The sequence below is a fragment of the Agelaius phoeniceus genome, chromosome 4 (assembly GCF_051311805.1).
Source record: "Agelaius phoeniceus isolate bAgePho1 chromosome 4, bAgePho1.hap1, whole genome shotgun sequence".
Lineage (NCBI taxonomy): Eukaryota > Metazoa > Chordata > Aves > Passeriformes > Icteridae > Agelaius > Agelaius phoeniceus.
In genome coordinates this window covers 45,271,660-45,289,979 of record NC_135268.1, presented here as the reverse complement: position 1 = coordinate 45,289,979, position 18,320 = coordinate 45,271,660, and positions in this window count along the sequence as shown.

Here is an 18,320-nt window from a genome sequence, read left to right as displayed (position 1 = left end):
GATCTGCATTCTGATTGCTGTGCCTTATCCATTGTAATCTAAATTTGCATTCCAGTAAATCAAAAATTAATTTAAAAAATAAGGGTAACAACCACATTTCAGGATTACAATCTAACTCTCACTGGAATTAGAATCATTATGTTTAATTTTTAATTACACATTTATTGTTAGATATCTGATCTTCAAAGATAACCAAAAGCAGCAGATAAGAATAATTTATTTTATAATATCTGTCCTTCACCTTGTCTATCTTAACATACAGTCATAATTTCCACCTTTGGATAAAAGCAGTGGATTCATGAAATTAAAAATTACATGGTTAATACTTTGCATATATTCTCTGGAGACAAGTATTCAGTGAACAGAGAAACTGTTCTTTCCTTTTTTTTAATATGAGTGCAAGGAATTACATGTTTAATCTGTTAACAGGTTACATGTTGATTCAATATTCAGAAGTATCCTTTATTAAAATATAAAATTCACATTTTGATAATATAAAAATTCAAAGGCACAAAAAATACAGAAAATAGAACTGGTGGAGTATTATTATGTAATACTAATATATAAGTTTATAATTGTTTTAAATTAAGTTCACAGAGAAGCATAGACATGGCTCAATTTCTCTGTTTAAATTTCCTTTTGTTCCTCCACTTAAAGATGATTGTGCAAAGGTCTGTAGCTTAGCAAATGGCTGGATTTCAATTAAAGCATTGACCAGTGACCTTAACAGCTGCTTGGAAAATGTTTAGCTAATCTGCATAACTAAAACATCCATTTTAAGTGGTAAAGTTGCTGTGGACAGTAGCAATTTGATTCTGTGTCCATCAACTCTCATAATTTTCATATATTGATTCTTTGAGTATCACCCTGTGCTAATACTTACTGTCACATTCATAGCACAGCAAAATGAAAGCAGAATATCACAAAGAGATTTTTGAAGGTTCATGTTTCCTAAATAAATCACAATTTCTCATATTAGTAGCATTCATGTTGAAAAAATTGTCTTTACTGCTTTCAAAAGTCTGCCAGTCATTTTGTATATTTGCTGTAAATTGGAATTGCACTGCAGAAAATGTATGGGTTTAGTCAAATAAAATTACATGGCAGCTAGCTTTCAAATATTCTAAGTATGGCAAACCTATTACACATTTTATTTATGTAAAGCCTGCCAGTGCTTCACATGTGAAAAGGCAGCATTAACAGAAAAAATTGAGATACATCATACAGACAGGATGTCACAAAAAATATTCTCAGAGATCCACAGGCTGCCTATCATAAAAAGGCTTGATGGTATAGCCTGCTCTCTATTACCTATTCTGTAAATAAATTCAGCCACAGGTACATTCAAATTCCTTCTTGATTTGGGAGACAGAGACTTCCTACATCAGGAAGAAGTGAGAAGCACTTTTAGAGCAATCTTTTTACTGCCAAATAAGTAATAAAAGTTACTGTAGCTGTCATGAAAGCACATGTACATCATGGTTGCTCTCTTTCCCCTCTGCTCATCCTGTTGGAAAACCTACAACAGCAGAATTGATTTTGAAGCTAGAAAGTACCGTTAAATCACATACCCTACCTCTTCTGGCAATTCAGACAAAGACATACCTTCATCTGTACTGAAGCCAACAATGGATGTAGCTAAAAAGTAATTTCCAGTTATGACTTAGAAAAGATATACAATTAATCATTTCTCTTGATAGTTTGCTAAAATGCTTTATCGTCTTTCCCATGAGATATTTGTGCCTATTTCTAAATTGTCTCTAAATTTCAGCCAGTGCACCTGTTATGTCTTTGTTTGCTGAATCACTTTTTAATTTTGTGATTTTTCAGCAATGTCGATTGTTTCAAAGAGCAAATGTGTGCTCTTATCTGGTTGATTTAATTTTTTTGTATGTTTCTCTTCTATTTGTAATTGATTAAAAGGCCTGCTCTCCTATTTTCCTTCACAAGACTAGTTTTGTTCAGTCTCTGTTCATCTTGTTCTATGCAAAACATGTAATTTTGATGTAGACATCATGGATGATAAATTAATTCCTTAACTTAAGACAAAAATATTTGTAACAAACAACTCATTTATTTTAACAGAAATCTAATCTTGCCTGATTAAAAAAAAAAGAAAAAAAAAAGGCCAAGCAGATTAATGTAAGACAGCAAAATTCTCACAGTTTGTCACAAATTCAGGTCTGTTCTCAGCAAAATTTCAGAATTAGCGTAATACAAACACTTATTTGGCTTATGGATTAGTAAAGCAGTACCTTCACTGGGCTGCTACCACCTTCTCTCAGTTTGAGAAAAGTCTCTGCCCCACTGCCATGCTCTGTTGTAGGGAGGACAGCCTTTGGGAGGAGGAGAATAGATCCCTGTGTTACCCAAACAGAGACAAAAATTTCAGGACAGTGAAACCACAGTCATTACTTTTACTCAAGATACAGCATTTATATCCATGGGTAAGTTATAACACTGTTTTCTCCTTAGAGTATATCAATACTATTCAAGATGAATAAATACTGAGAAAAGAATGCTTATATGCATTCATTTGAATAAAAACTATGAATTAAATTTGACACAGTTGAGAACCTTTTTCATTGTTAAGAATATCTAAATAGGTTCTTTTATTTCACTTGTCAGAGAAATATAACCTTGCAATTGTTGTGTACCTAGTTCACAATTCTCTGTATGGCTAGAAGAAAATCTTGTTTAACCTGCAATAAACAGAAGAGTAAGCAATAATAATACCACTGCAATCCACTGCAATTGTGCTACAAAGACACAAGACTTCAAAGCAAAATCTAAACAAATAGTTCATGAATAACTCATAGCTTGATATGTTTATATAGAAGTGTTCAATGAATAAGTTCCAAAACAAACATGCTCATATAATCAATTTTTTTGTTTAATAATGTATGAAGAGAGACATGGCAAAATTTGCAAACATTATGCACTGCAAATAGCCCATCTTCTACATGCCATAAGAAACAGAACAACCTACAATGAGACAGGAGACACAAAATGGCAACTAGTCATGGTAATAACCCACTTTAAATTTTTATGGTCCCAAGAAACCACTGGAAAGATTCCCTCAGGAGATGTTGGATTGAATGTGATGCCTTGGCACCCAGTAAGCCATCTAGAAAAAGTCTCTGGGGAGAAGAAATGAAGGTGCATATGACAGCTGCAAAGGCTGCTAATGAGGGAAAATGCCATTGGCTTTGACTGGCTTATGTACAGCACCTACTGATGGGCTGGGTGCTTTAGTTATGCCCCAAACCTTTCTAGATCTTTTCATGCTGACTCTACACTGCTTTGTAGTCACTCTTTCATTCCTTCACTTTTCCCCCTGGATATTGTTCCCCTCTCTTTTCCACCATTCTGTCTTTTCACTACTCTCTAGGTGTCCTCCTAATCAATTCTTAGCAAAGGAAAAAAACAAAAAAAACACACAAATAAAAGCCTCTGTAACATTACAATGATCGTTCTGCCTTTTATAATGTACATTAAGCACTGTACATAACATCATTTTATGTTTCCAGCATTTGCATTTTCTATTATGTAAAAAGATTTTCAAAGCATTAACCACCTTGGTCTATGAGTTCCCCTGGTGTTTCAGCTCTAAAAGCCTTCAATGCACATTCTGCTTCATCCTGCTTATCTTCTTTGGCCTCCAGACCCTTTGGTACTCACAGTAACAAGGAATTTAGTACCAACCTATCTCTAAGCCAAATTCAAATCATGACTCAAATGTCTCAGTAACTTCCAAAATCAAATAATTTATAATGGATGATAAAGTTTTGTTCCATCTTCTAGAGTTATACCTTAGCAATAAGTCACTTGAAGTCTGGGATTCCCAGTTCCCTAGGTGATAAAGCATTCCCTCCCTGTCCTCTCTCTGGTCCTGTATTTGGTTCAGTTAAAATAACTTCAATCAATGATCAGCTCTTAGCACATACAGCATAAGCTTGGCAACATAAGCATAAATGTGCATTTATCAAGCTAAGAAATCTATTCTCACCATGTCCTCTTTATGAGTAAAATATAATCTCTACCATTTGAAGAACTGACACTAAAAATGAAAAAAAATAAAGGACATGAAATTTTTTTCTACTGAGAGGTTATTTCTAATGTGCTTGTGCATACTTACTGATTTTGTAATGAAATCAAATATTGGCAGAATGACTTTTTTTGAAAGATTTGAATACCTCAGTTATGCAGTGTTTTGAAGATTACCTATGTCTTAGCTTCTAAACAATCATTTCTGAAAGAAGCTGGGTAGCCAGTCAAACAGTAACTTTTCATTGTTGATTCCAAAGGGTGTTGCACTAATACTTGGATAATTATAGTTTAATTGCTTATGCAATTGCAGTTCAGTCATTGCATTTAGAAACAATATTGTTGATTGTATACTGAAAAGCAGTGAAATGGAAAGGACCCTACATTCTACACACAACTACAAAATATTAAAAAGTAAGCTATCCCTTATCTCTATGAGTAAGAGCCAGTAATTTAATTTTTGTGGGGGAAGAAATTCTACTGAAACACTTCAAAAATATTCTCAAGTAAATCATCCTCCTTATGAAAGTTTTTTTCAATTTGCCGTAAATTCCGCACAATGATGCTTTACACATATATAATATCTCCAAAATATTTTAAATGAAGCTTTAGATTTCCCAAATACACCAGCATATCAGAGTGTAACTATGAACAAGAAGTTAGCCCAGTCTTCACACATGCGATAGAATATCACAGTCCTTCACAAAGACTGTCTGTGCTGTTCCCTGTTTCTGTTTAGCTGATGAGCTTTGATGTCACACAGAACATTTGCTGACACCAAAAGGTGATCTTTGTCTTCTGGGAAGATGCTTGTCACACTTCTCTTGAGAACATCTTTGCAATGTGACATTTACTTACCTCTCAGTCACTTGCTAAATGTAAATGGTTATATAAAATAGCCTCTGGCAGCTTGCTAACAGCTGCTTTCAGCCTTGCAGGGTAAAACTTTTACCCTACATGTTGCAAGCATTTGGTGTCTGATGGTGACATCCAACCTTGTATTAACTGTTGATCAGATGAGCAAATGGCATCACACAGCAGTCAAGCAACTGACACTGAGCTATAAAAAGGCATTCATAGTGACAGCATCAAGGAAATGTTAACTTTTGATTCATTGGCATCCCCTCAGCATGTCTTAATCATCTTTTTGAAATATGATTGTCTAGCTCTAAATCTTTAACAACATGAGTTTTCCTGACATCTCTGTGACTGTCTTTAATTGTTCCTAAGATTCAACCACTGCCCACTTTGAAACCATTAAGTAAGATAAATTTGTCCCTCGTTAGAACTGCTTAGTTGTAGAATTCCTAATAGAACAAGTGTTTTACCTTATTGTTACATATCAACTAGTACCTTATCTTACCTCATTTCCTTGTAGGACTTCTAGAATCAATCACAACTGCATCAAAATGCTGAGTTGCAGTTGTTACAGGCCTGTAATATGAAACAGGAGCTAGTAAGTACTTTTCAGATCTTGTATAATTATCAAGATGTTACATCTTGAAAAGCCTTGCAGTCTTCCTGGTGCTGAGTAGCTTCTTCAGCCAGCTAGATAACACCAATATTATGTGACTTCAATGATCTTTTCTCTGAGCTTCCCCAGGGTGGGTGGGAATTACCATCTTTGGTACAGCTGCTTTACCATTTGGAAAGATGTCCCTGTGACCCAAGGAGAATGGAAAGTTGGGATGTAGCCCAAAGTACTTTATTTATAACTCAGGCTCAACACCTTTACAGAGTAAATAAAGGTTCCTCATTTGCTTGTTGTAACTGGTAGGGGACTACATTGCTCTTTAGGAAATCTGTTCTTCAGCTAAGATATCAATCCTGAAAACTTCATGACTGTCACAAAAGTAGTGCACACAAAAATATATTTGACTAGCAATGACTGTCTTGTGTGTACTAAACATATTGTTCAGCAACAGTACTAGACTTTCAGAAAAAAACATTTTTTCTCTCTCTCAAACTATGGACATGTTAAAATACTTTGTTAATAAGAAATAGAAGAATATAAAATAGCTAATAGGACTAGCTGAGATTCAAAAATTCTGTTATTCAAACACATTTTAAATTACTGATACTCCATTTCCTGTAGTTCTTGCCTGACAGTCTACAAAAACAGATTTTTTTTCCTCATCTTAAACTGGTGTAGTTTATACCTCTATTAGATTAAATATTTGTTCTTCACTGAACAAACTTTATTCCAATTTATTCCAAATATTTATTGAAATATTTATTCCAATGTAACTTTAGGGAAATGTAGGAATCTATCAGGATGAATAATCATTAATAGGTGTGATTACATCTTCCACAATGTTTGTACTTACATACAAGTTTTACAGGGCCTAGATAAGTGTCTCAAATGTATTCTTTAGAGTTTCTATTTTAAAATAAGGACAAGTTGGCATGTATTTTACCCACCCTTCTTTATTTTGTCAATATTCCCATCCCCTTGGCTTTTTGCATGATGCTTTTCCTAAGTGATAATCAAGTAATCCAAGTAATCATTTTATCAAGACACAAAGATTCATCATCTTATTGCCATGATATTTACTGTGAGATCACTTGGCTCCCAGTGTGAGGCACAGACATTTACGAGACATCCACATAAAATGATTAAATGCCTAAAGGGTTAGATTTACTACAGAGGCACTTTCATGGAGGAAGAACACTCTTCAGAAAAGCACATCAGGAAACTCTTTTGTTCACTGATCCTTATTTATGAGTGTCACGTCTTTCCTTTATTACGGGACCTGTGTGTTCTACCACTATGTTAGTAGCTAAAGATGACATGCTATATGTAAAACAGTTTTGGAGTACAACTGATCACAACCAGCTTAGATTTCAGTGATAAGCACTCATAAATTCTGCTTTTTGACTTGCAGCTCTAACTGCTCCAGAAATTTCCACAAAGCCTTATGAAACAAATTGAACCCATCTACCCATGAGTACATTTTTATGATGAGATGATAATAATATTTAGAACACTGTTGGGGTACCTTTGTCAGAGTTCTACTGCACCTTACTCCACACTGAGAATCCAGAAACAGCAGCTTAACTTAAACTCTTCTACATAGTTATGAAAGAATTTATTATGAAAGACTGTTTAGCCACAAATAACAATCAAAGCCAGGGAAACTTCCCAGTCCTATTACTAGTTAGGATATTGAAATGGTCCATTATAGATGAGGATTTATGTATTAGAAAAAGGTGAATGAATATTTTATAATGGTTAATAAAGGGACAGTAAGGAAATTTATCCATCTATATATATATATATTCAAAATGGATTTGTGCATTCAAGATTATTTAAATGGAGGGAGGAAAGAGAATATGACAACCAACTCAGTTACAAATTGCTATAAAAAAGCAGATCATATGTACTGCTAAGGGTATTTCTCCCTCAAGGTTCTCAGAGATCTATGGCCTATAAGCATTTGTCTCACATGGTTTTTTTTCTCTGAGAACCTCCTTCATCTCATCAGATTACTTAGTACATTTTAAAACTAGGAAATTAATGCAAATATTGATTTCTGAAACCATGAAGTAAGCTGCAACTCTGCTGATGTTTCAATCCATTTGGTATACTGGGTTGTTCACATTTTTCTGTCTTTAAAAGATGAAAAGATTTTTTGCAATTCGACCTGAGGTCATAAATTAATGTATTTGCTACATTCCTTGAACTGTAATGCACTGGGGTTTTTGCATTTTATGATTATATTTCATCCTATTCTGCTGAGCTAAAAAAATATGCTTTCATCTTGTTGCTGAAAAACAGCTCTTCAAATTTTTAAAGCAAATCCCTTTAACCTCTGTATCTATTATTATTTTCTCTACCACAAACACTATCTGTCAAAGATAGTACATACAATAAATTTTGTGGGAGCAAGGGGTTGATTCTCACCACTATGTGTTTTGCATTTACTAGTCACAAAACACAAATAGGTGGTCAAAAGAATACAAAAACCAGCCAAGTCAAAGTTACATTTTATGTCCTAATGGATATAAAACAGAGGTTAATGAAGCCAAGTTTGGCCTAACTGTAGTTACAATAAATAGGTACAACAATAATATTTAATTATAGGACCCAAAAAGGATTTTCCAGTGGTAATGTCATAATTGAAAGCTCATTTGTTTAACTTCCTTGGTTTATAGCATTTGAAAAAGACCAGAAAAAAAGAATGTTGAAGATTAAAAAAAGTACATTAAGTTACCTGTTGACAAAGGAAACCCTGCAATTGCATTATAACAAACATTGTGTAATACAATTTAATATCCTTATTTCTCCAATGAGAAAGCCTGGATGTTTTTGTCTCTAAAGTTGAAAAGAACTCCATCAGAGCATCCATCTTCTAAGACTTATCAGGGAGATAAGTCTTAGAAGACTTATCAGGTCCCAGAAAGTGAAAATATCCATTTTTTCTTTCTTGCCTCAGCTTGGTAATAAGGATGAGATAAATGCAAATACAGAGACAATTTTTGTGGGAGGTATAGAATGCAGTACCTATAAAGAATAAAGCAGGAATGGGCCTGCAAGATGAATCTTCCCATGCCATGAGTGCTGGCTTGGGGATTTTTCTCTCACAAAAAAACATAATTTAGCAAATGGATCCTCCTTTGGAATTTCTTCCCTGGGGCAAATCAGACTACTCCAAGAGGCATTCCTCCTAGTGAATTTTAATTATACTGTCCTAGAATAATAGAAAAATATTCTACCTAGATATATTGCTTTTCAGACATAGAATAATAGCATCTGATCACCATATGTAAATAATCATTAATATTTTATTAACATAAATCCTTTTGATACTTCCCAAGTGTACTTTAATATTTTAGACTGTATCCCAGCAGCTCAACAATATGCAGACTACATATATTTTCTGCACACAGTGAGATGTGTTTCTATTTATTATGTCTGGTAAAAAATCTGCATAAATTAAATGTTCTTAGTTATTAAAGAAAGACATTAAATATTGGAAGAATGACCCTTTTATATGAAAAAATCTCTTCAGAAAAAGTCACAAAGTTAAGAAATTGGCTTACCAGTAATACAGTAGCAAAAACTACTTGTAATTTGGTCTTAATACTTTTCTATCATCCCTGAAGTGGAGCACCCACAATATTGTAAGTTTCCCTCATTTGAGTAGTGTTGGAACCAATGTATTCCATTCATTTCTGTGTAAGTCTGACAATCTCTGTGAACTAGAGATTAAATTTCTGTCTTCTATTGAAATGTTGAATTTTATAATCTGCTTAAAATATATTGTTTAAATGCACTTAAATTTGACAAGTCTGTTGCATTATGTAGCTGATTGCATATCTTGAATTTTTAGTTTTGCACAGTACATAAAGAGGGCACTTCATGCAGATCAAGCAAATTAAATTGTCTTATTGCCTCTCTTATTACTGTAATTTCTCAGACTTCTGACTTTAAAGCTACAGTAATGTAGAGAATATTTATGTTTCATTGCAGTAAGAAAAATTCATTAATTGATTGATTGATTAAATTGATTGATTCTAATTTTACAGTGTTTGAAAAAATTAATTTGAGATGTGGAAAAGTTTGATTCCCACTTCCATTCAAAAGAAATTAGAAGAGGACTTTTTGTGTAATTTCCAAAAGATATGTGAAAAAATTCACCCTTGAAAATATTTTATGTATAATTCATAAAACTTTCAGTGGAGTAGCTAAATAGTCCAAACCCAAACTAATTTCCTGAGCAACTTGTGAAACAGAGACTGCAATACTTTTGTATGGTGGTTTCCAGAATGGAAATAAATTCATTCATATATCAGAAGTTATATTTTTATCACCTTTCAAAATGCACTCATAAATCAGCTAGCTGGACAACATTTTTGTTGGACAACATTCTTGCGTAAATCCAGAGTCCTCATCATTATTTTTTAAAAGTAGAATGATTAATGGACTCTTTTCCTATCCACTCAATATCAGAAGATCTAATCCAAAAAGTTTATGGCTATGAAAAATAAACATAATTAATTTTTGGCCAAGATTGTAAAGTGTTTCGAGATTTACGAATGATAGAGTGTGGATCACTGTGATTTGCTCCAGTTTTTAGAGGCTCTCAAAGTACAATCTTCCCAGAAAACCCTAAGTCAGACATCTGCACTCCTTCCCAGAAGTCTGAATTGGTCTTTCAGTTTGCTAAACATGGATATTTCTGAGTTCAGCTGAGTTCTGAATCAGATTGACCCAGGGTGTGATCTCACTATTCAGTTATTGCAGAATCATAGAAATAAGGCATTACTATTATTATCTCCCAGCTTGTTAAAGAATCTAACTTCACTTCCTGTCTCCTTCACAGAAACAATCCCTCCAACATACATCCAACAATCCATCCAACAACTTAACCTAGTTTTACACCAGAAGAAACAAGCCTCTGAAAGAGTCATCATAAATCTAAGTCCTATGTTTTGATTAAATCATAAATCACTTGCTTGGGTGCTCAGAGTACCTTCAGTTTGTTTCTGTATGAAACTACACTGTAATATTTTTATATCCTAAACTCTAAATTATATTTTCAAGCTTTAAGGAAATATTCATAGTCCACTGATAGATTACATTTCCTAGAATGTTCCAAAAATTCAAGGAGCAAACAGAAATGGTATCATCCATTTTTCTTATGGCCTCAAAGTAACAGAAAGAGCCTTTACCTTCTTTTCTGTTCTCCTGGTTTACTTTCAATGGCTGTTACCACTTCATAAGGAATCCCTCATTTTTTCCTTCTTAGATGATTTCAAACTCCATGGCATCCAAACAACCTTCAGCCATGAATAAATCTCTATTCTGTGTAGTAGGAAATATTATTCCATTATACAGAAATGACACCAAAAAAAGGCACTGATGTATGGAATAAATTGCAAAAGCTATATGGCAGAATCGAAAATAAACTTATAGTTATGTTCCAAATGTATCAAAAGATATAGGCATATTTCACAATTTGAAGAAATGCAATGGGCAACACAATGTAAGAGATCCTAAGAAATGTCCAGCATAATCCTTTCCTTAAAATTTATGACCCCAATGAGTCACAAACTGTAATCTTAATCACAAATTTATTTTTCCTAGAGAAACCAAACCCATGGGCAACCAGTAGCAACATCTATTATTGGTATTTCACAAGAAATGTATGCTGTGCTTATGCATGACTAGGATGAATGAAAATCGAATTTTCTTCCATAAAAGATGACAGAGCTTCAATAAGAAAGCTGTCCACTTGAAAAACAGGAAGCTCTCCAAAAAGTAGAATTAAGGATTTACAGACACACAAGTAAGAACAAGAACACTATATGTTTATCAGTGAGTTTGATAAAATAGCTTTGCATATTGGAAAGTTATGAGTTTGGAAAATATCAAATTTCATAATCTAAGTCTGTGGGTAGATAATTTTGAGAGAAATTGAAGAATTTTCTTCCTTTAAATATGTTTCCCAGGGCTAAGTTGCCTTTTGATACCGTCAATTCAGAAGTTATATAGTTAAGGTCCAGAAGCTTGACAAAATTTTTTACTGCTTTTGAACTTTCCATGCAGGATTTGCCTAAGGTACGAGGATGCTCTGAGAGAGGCAGACCTAGGTCATGTTGCAGCCAAAACTAATAGTTTTACTGTCTCCTAGCAACTATGGTGCAGCTACTTCATATCTACAGAGGCTTCAGTAGTGCAGGGTTATACAGAGGTTGAATGAAAACTCAGATTTCCTCAGTAGCTTGTTCACATGTGTATAAAATTTGGCATTACAGTAATATTGACAGCTAACATCTTATTAACATTGTTTTCCTGTTGTGAAAAAAAGGAATTTCCAAGAATTACATGAAACAATTCTAATCAGTTATTATTCTAGAGAGTTAGAATTAGTGTCAGCAAAGTGGCTGGGTGAGGTCTGCTTAACTCTAGCTAATTATATACTGTAACTGCCTCTGTACTTATTGCTTTTTCTGAAAAAAATCTATGGCATTTGGACCTCAAATATGAAACACTGTAACTGCTAGATTGTAATTATTTCTAGGATGCACTCGGTGGGAAGAAGGAATGGTTTGAGGAACTGTGGGTTTAATCACTTTGGTTTTCTAACTGAGATATGCTTTTAATAAAAATATAATTATTACTACATTTTACTGAAAACTGATTTATCTTATCAGCAAGTTAGACAAATAAAATAATTTTAGTACCAAAATAGGCAACTTTAAAATTCTGCATAAAAATCTATCCAAGAATGATATGTCTAGATGCATGATCAGAAAATCAAATAAGTATTTTGGAAGTTTCCTGCTTTTAGAGGAAGACAGATATGTGTAGTAAGTGCTGTAATGGTACACTTTGGAAAAACTTGTCCAATGCTGCTGCTTAACAGACACACATTTTCATCACCATTTTCATCACCCTGTGCTCTTATACAAAGGCAGAACATCCATTCCCTAAAATTCAAAAGCAAGTATCTGGATTAAACACATTTACTTCAACTGACAATAAGTGCTCCTTAGAGAGGAGGATACAAACATTGATTTTCTGAAGTCCTTTGACTACAGATGGTGAGAAACAATGTAGCTTGTCATGTTTACTGACATCTTGTTCCTGTTTAAAGTTGCTATAACAACATCTGTAAAGCAAGTACAATGTAAAGCAAGAAAATTTTGCTAAATGTACATTTGAATGAGTACTGAATCCATTTTAGAAAAAACTGAAAATATGAAAAGCTGTGTCTTTAGCTTGTAAGTCATGAAGATACCATATTAAAATAAAGAAAATGCTGCTAAATTCAAGGATTAATTGGTATATCACTGGTATATATAAAAAGTTAAGAGATACTGGCAAAATATGATAAAATCATATATTCTTTTTAAATACAGGTCTGCATCTGCAATGCACATTGAGAATAAATGTGCAATGCACCTTGAGAAATAAAGCTATACAGAGGTGTGGGCATAATTTAGCCCCATAGTACAGGCATAATATGTATATAAATGCTGCAGATTTGTAATATATGACTATACCATTGTAGTCTACATTTTTACTGAACCAGGATTAAATGCTATTCCCCTTGCCTCATTCCCAAAGACACTGTGAGGCAAAAAGGAAATGAATGAGTAAAAATGTCAGGAGGAGAACTGAAAAATCTAAATGCATTTCATTTCACAGCACTGTCTGTGTCTCTTATGGACAAATTGACTCTGAGTATAAGGTCATGTGCTCAGCTGCTGTGAGTTTGTGCAAGTCACTGAAGGCAGAGAAGGAGAATTAATTTAATTTACACCACAGAGGACCTGGCTTTCAGTCATTACATTGCTCAAAGCCAAAGTTAAGCTATGAAGCTTCATGCTTCTTATGGATGGATGAGGTTAGTTTACACTCTGGGAACTTATGTAATTTCACTCTTTCTGTTGTTCAGAAACAAACAAAATATCAGGTAGCTGATTTCTGAAATCAGACCAGAGGTGATGTAAAACAAGCACACAGATTTTGCCAAAAATGTTTTTGTTAAAACATAAAACTTAAAAACACAGAAAGGAATCATACATGTGCATGCTAGATATATTTTTTATGCTTCATTTCATATTTATTTTGCACATAGATGTAATTGCACACAAGACCTAAGTGATACTACACATGACATAATTTTGACAGACTCCTATTTACTTTTGGAAATACTAAAATTATTCCCTCTCAAGGTTAATGCATCTCTTTACCGTGTTGGGTTTTTTTCCATTTTGAGGCAAGATCGAGTATTTTGCCCTCTTAAAAATGTACATCCCTACTAATTGTGCAGAATGTATCAATTTGTGTTTTGACTATGGAAATATTTATGCATTGATAACTCCAACAATAGCATTTTTCTAAGTGTCATGGCACTTAACACATTTCAAACTAAAAAAAAAACCAACCACCACTGTTTAAAATAGCAGTAGGATGACTTTCTACATCAGACATATAAATTTTGACTTTCCTAAGAGAACAGGTAAGGTGTAGAGGTACATAATAAAACCAAACTTACAAAAACCCTCCTTTTGCATAGTGGTTTTCAAATTTTGCTGTAGAAAAAAATCTTTCACTTCCCCCAGCCCAAAAGCTGGCCTGAAATATCCAGCTGTAAACAACCCAGTGTGGATATGACAGAGATATCTCTCATCCCTATCATAAAGGCCCTAATTTCCCAAATGGCAAAAAAGGATTGCAAGCATGCTCATAGCCATGACCCAGAAGCTCAAAGCTATGGCTATCAGAGTCTGTTTACAAATGTACTTATTAGACATACAGGACAATTTTCTGTCCTCTCAGGCCATTTGGTTTGCATTACAGAAACTATCAGGGAAAAAATAAAACAGAAAATACAACAGCTCCTTTTCTTGTTCAAAGGAAATTTTGTAGCTGTAAGTGGAAATTTACTAGCTCAGCAAAGGGAGACTTATCAGTGTTTATTTATGGGAAAGAATCTTCTTATGATGAGTGACACACTGAGGTATTCACATATTCTGCCTCACATCAGGGAGTCTCAGAAGAAACACAGACAGGAAAAAAATAACACAAGAATTTTTAAATCAAGAAAATCAAAAGTAAATAAAATTTAAAAATGAGACAGATTAGAAATAAGCTATCAGGTTATGAACTTGTTACTAGCACAGAATTCAGTTAACTGTTTTAACACTCACAGGCTAAAGATCAACATCTGACCCCAACAAGGACACTGTCTCTGAAAAATCTTTGCTGATAAGCTATAAGCATACAAGCACCACCTATGGTTAGAGTAATTTTTAAATATCTTTGTATAAAAAAAATAAAGGAAAATGAGAAATAAGAAGAAACTTTCTATTCCATTGGAATTGTTTGAATTTTAGGTTTTATTCTGAATTTTCCATAACTTGAAAAAACAGTGGTTTGTACACCTAATAATTTTCTTATGGTTTTAATACTAATTGAGGTCTTTATATCCTCCCTCTGGACAAAAGAATTTGTACAGTCAGTGTCATCTCTCAGAGGTCATATTTTCACTTGTAATCAGCTTTTACCAGGATATTTTTCTTTTAACAAATCACTGGCATTCAAGTTTCTAATGGGAGGTGTTTCACTTATTTGTAGAAAGTTCAAGTGTCTTCACCAGAATAAAAAGAAAATAATTCGCTTATAAGAGTAAAGGTCTTATTTCTCTGATCACCCCCACTAAAAACCCCAAAAATCCTGCTGCAACTGTAAAATAGTATTTGAATTTAAAGAAATATGTTAAAATTAGAATGCAATATTTTGTATTCTAATTTTTCAGTTTGCATTATATGTTCCAATTGCATTACTTCCTGTCAAAACTGAGAAAAATTAAAGAAAAGGGCATATTGACTGGGCCCACTTTGCAAAAAAATTGGTTTTGAAAACAATTCTTTTTGACTTGCAATTTTTTTGTACTAAAATTGCTATCCTTAATGGAAAATTCTGCTAGGAGCACCACAGAATTATGGAAATTATTAGGAAAAATAGTCTCCTCCTTCTGTGCTTGTCCTCTGGACTGCTGGAGCTGGCTCTTTTGGGAACCAGAAATACTTGGTTGGGATCTGATTATACAGGCAGGGAAATCTTCTGGCTGAGTAAACGGGACAAAAATAGGCCATGTGATAGTGCCACAGATGTGATAGAGAAAGGAGATGCTTCCTATAAATGACTTCATGGAGTAACCATATGTTCCTACCCTCCAGACATATCTCATTTAAAGTCTCACATTGAAAAAGAAGCCTTGGCAAATGCACTTTGTGCAGTGTACATTTTATTCTGTCACAGAAATGGCAGGGGCTTCTTTCTAAACCTAGTTGGCTAGAAGTCAGAAATGTCAGAATCTATGCTGAAGATGCTCAGATACTCTTAAACTCTCCCAGCTCCAGTGTAAAACATAAGAAATGCCAACAACTGAATTAAAGTGAGCATTTACTTATCCACAGGAGATAATTTTAAAATCATTAAACCATTTTTTATGATAATATAATGTATAAAAAATAAAAGCTACAGAAAAATATTTTTATTATATCTGTTGCTATAACACTGGACACATGTAAGCACAAAATGCATGAAGGTAAATTGACATACAAAAACCATCATCAAATTTCTGAAAGTCCTGAAAAAGCTATCACATTGCTTTATTCATTGGGTTTCCAATAATTTGACTGTGAGTATTCATTCAATTCATACAAAGAGGGCTTTTGATACTTCTAACCTATGAATCACTTGAGGCTGACTGGAGCAAAAAGTATTGGCAACTAGGCAGCAGTAACCATTTTGTCATCTTATGAACATTTCCCATTCCACTTAAAGTTAAAACCAAAACTGAAAGGAGCACACAACATTTATCAATGCCTGATAGACTGAAAAAGAGGTTCAAAAGATTTCTTTGCATCCCAGCAAGCACCTCAAACACTTTAAGTTTCTGGTAGATCTCATCATCTTATTTAGCTCACTTTTTTACTGTGTAACTCACTTGCAAGGGGACTTGAAGTTAGTTATAAATTCTTGTCAGGCTGAACAATGACACCAGTACAAGTGTCAGGGAACCCTTATGCTTTTATAGTACAGTCACCTTACCTCTGGCTATTATCCCATTATTTAGTCTCAAAAATGTTGGCTAACAAGCCCTTAGTTTCACATCACAGTTTAATAAGCCCCAAATCCTCACATCAAACCTCAGTACAGAGAAAGGGGTAGAATACAATAAGCTCACCTTGCTAAGACAAAGCCAAGGAGAGCAGAAATAAAGGCAGAAAAAGAAGAAAGAAGGTCACCAGTCCTTAGATCCTGTGTTGGTCCTGCTACATGGACAGTCCAGAACTTAGGTCAACAGAGACAAAGAGAGCAAGAGGAAAAAGAGAGGAGGGCTTCCTATTACAGTTAAGTCGGTCCATGTCTCTCATGTAAGCAATATTTTTCACACCATTCTGTTCACACATGCATAGTCAGTCCTTCTGAGTACTCTAAGAAGTGAGTTCAGATTTGGGGGCTGGCAAGCTGTCACAGGAGCACTGAGCACGAGTCTGAAGGTGGAAAAGGAAGATAGCTCAGAACAGCACTGCCCCAGCTCCATGGGACCCTCCCTTTCCATCACTGCTTTCCTGTCACAGCAGTCAGGATGGCTGAGACAGAACACGCTTGTGCCTGGTCCTCTGCCCCTGGCCAGTTCAGTCACCTCCTTTTCAGCAACAAGGCTGAAAGGGTTTGGCTCCAGTGTTACCACAGTGGCTGCACTTGATTGAAGTAGAAGCACAAAGTTCTCCCTCTGAGGAGACAACCATTTCTTGCCATCAACAGAGCAGTGTCCCTAATGCTCCCATCCTCAGCAGAGAATGATTAAATGTGACACAATACATGCTATGGCTACAGGCTTTCTCAGTGGCAAGGGGGTGGCTTCCACAAAGAACAAATTTACTGCCTTTGAATAGTTTTTCCCTCCAGTATTGCTCAAAAAATAATCCAGACCTCTAGGACCACTTTGCAATACAGTGAAACATTTATGTGGTCACTCCTTGTGAGGGACAGTGCTTAGCACAGTAAGAGCATCTGCTTCAAGGAAACAGTGGGGTAGGGATCTTGTACACATATTTTGAGAACACAAAGCAGGAGGTAAGAACTTAAGATTTCCAAATATCTTTTTTTTTTTTTTCTCTGTGCAAGTTCCATCCCTGTGAGTATTCAAGGCCAGGTTGGATGGGATCCTGAATAACTGAGCTAGCACCTGGTATCCCAGCCCATGGCAGGAGGGTTGGAATTAGGTGATCATTAAGGTCCCTTCCAGCACAAGCCATTCTACAATTCTGTAATTCCATGATTGTATCTTTTCAGTAGCACTCCAGACAAAATCCAAATCTTCTGTTTCATTAAATAAAAATTTCCATGCCCTAATTAGTTGTAGCTGGTTTATTTTTCAATAAAATAATTGCTATAAATATCCCTTTCTTTTTCTCTCCTATTAATTTTAAACCTTATTGTCACCTATAACTCCTCCTTCAGATACATTTTTCCACTGATTTTTCTCCAGCACAAAATTCCTCCATCATACAACTTCAGCAGGAAACTTTGCTTCCAACTGCCAATATTTTTTTTAACTATATGAAAATTTACATAACAGGTCTCTACAGTGGCAGATTTTCAAAGGCAGGCAGAGCCTAACCTAAGCCAACCCCTTGCCTGGACTGTTTTTTCCCTGAAGATGAGTTAAATTTAGGGTAGAAATGGCAGAAGAATGCCATCTAAGTCTGCAGAGTAGCATCAATAATCATAGGATTTATGA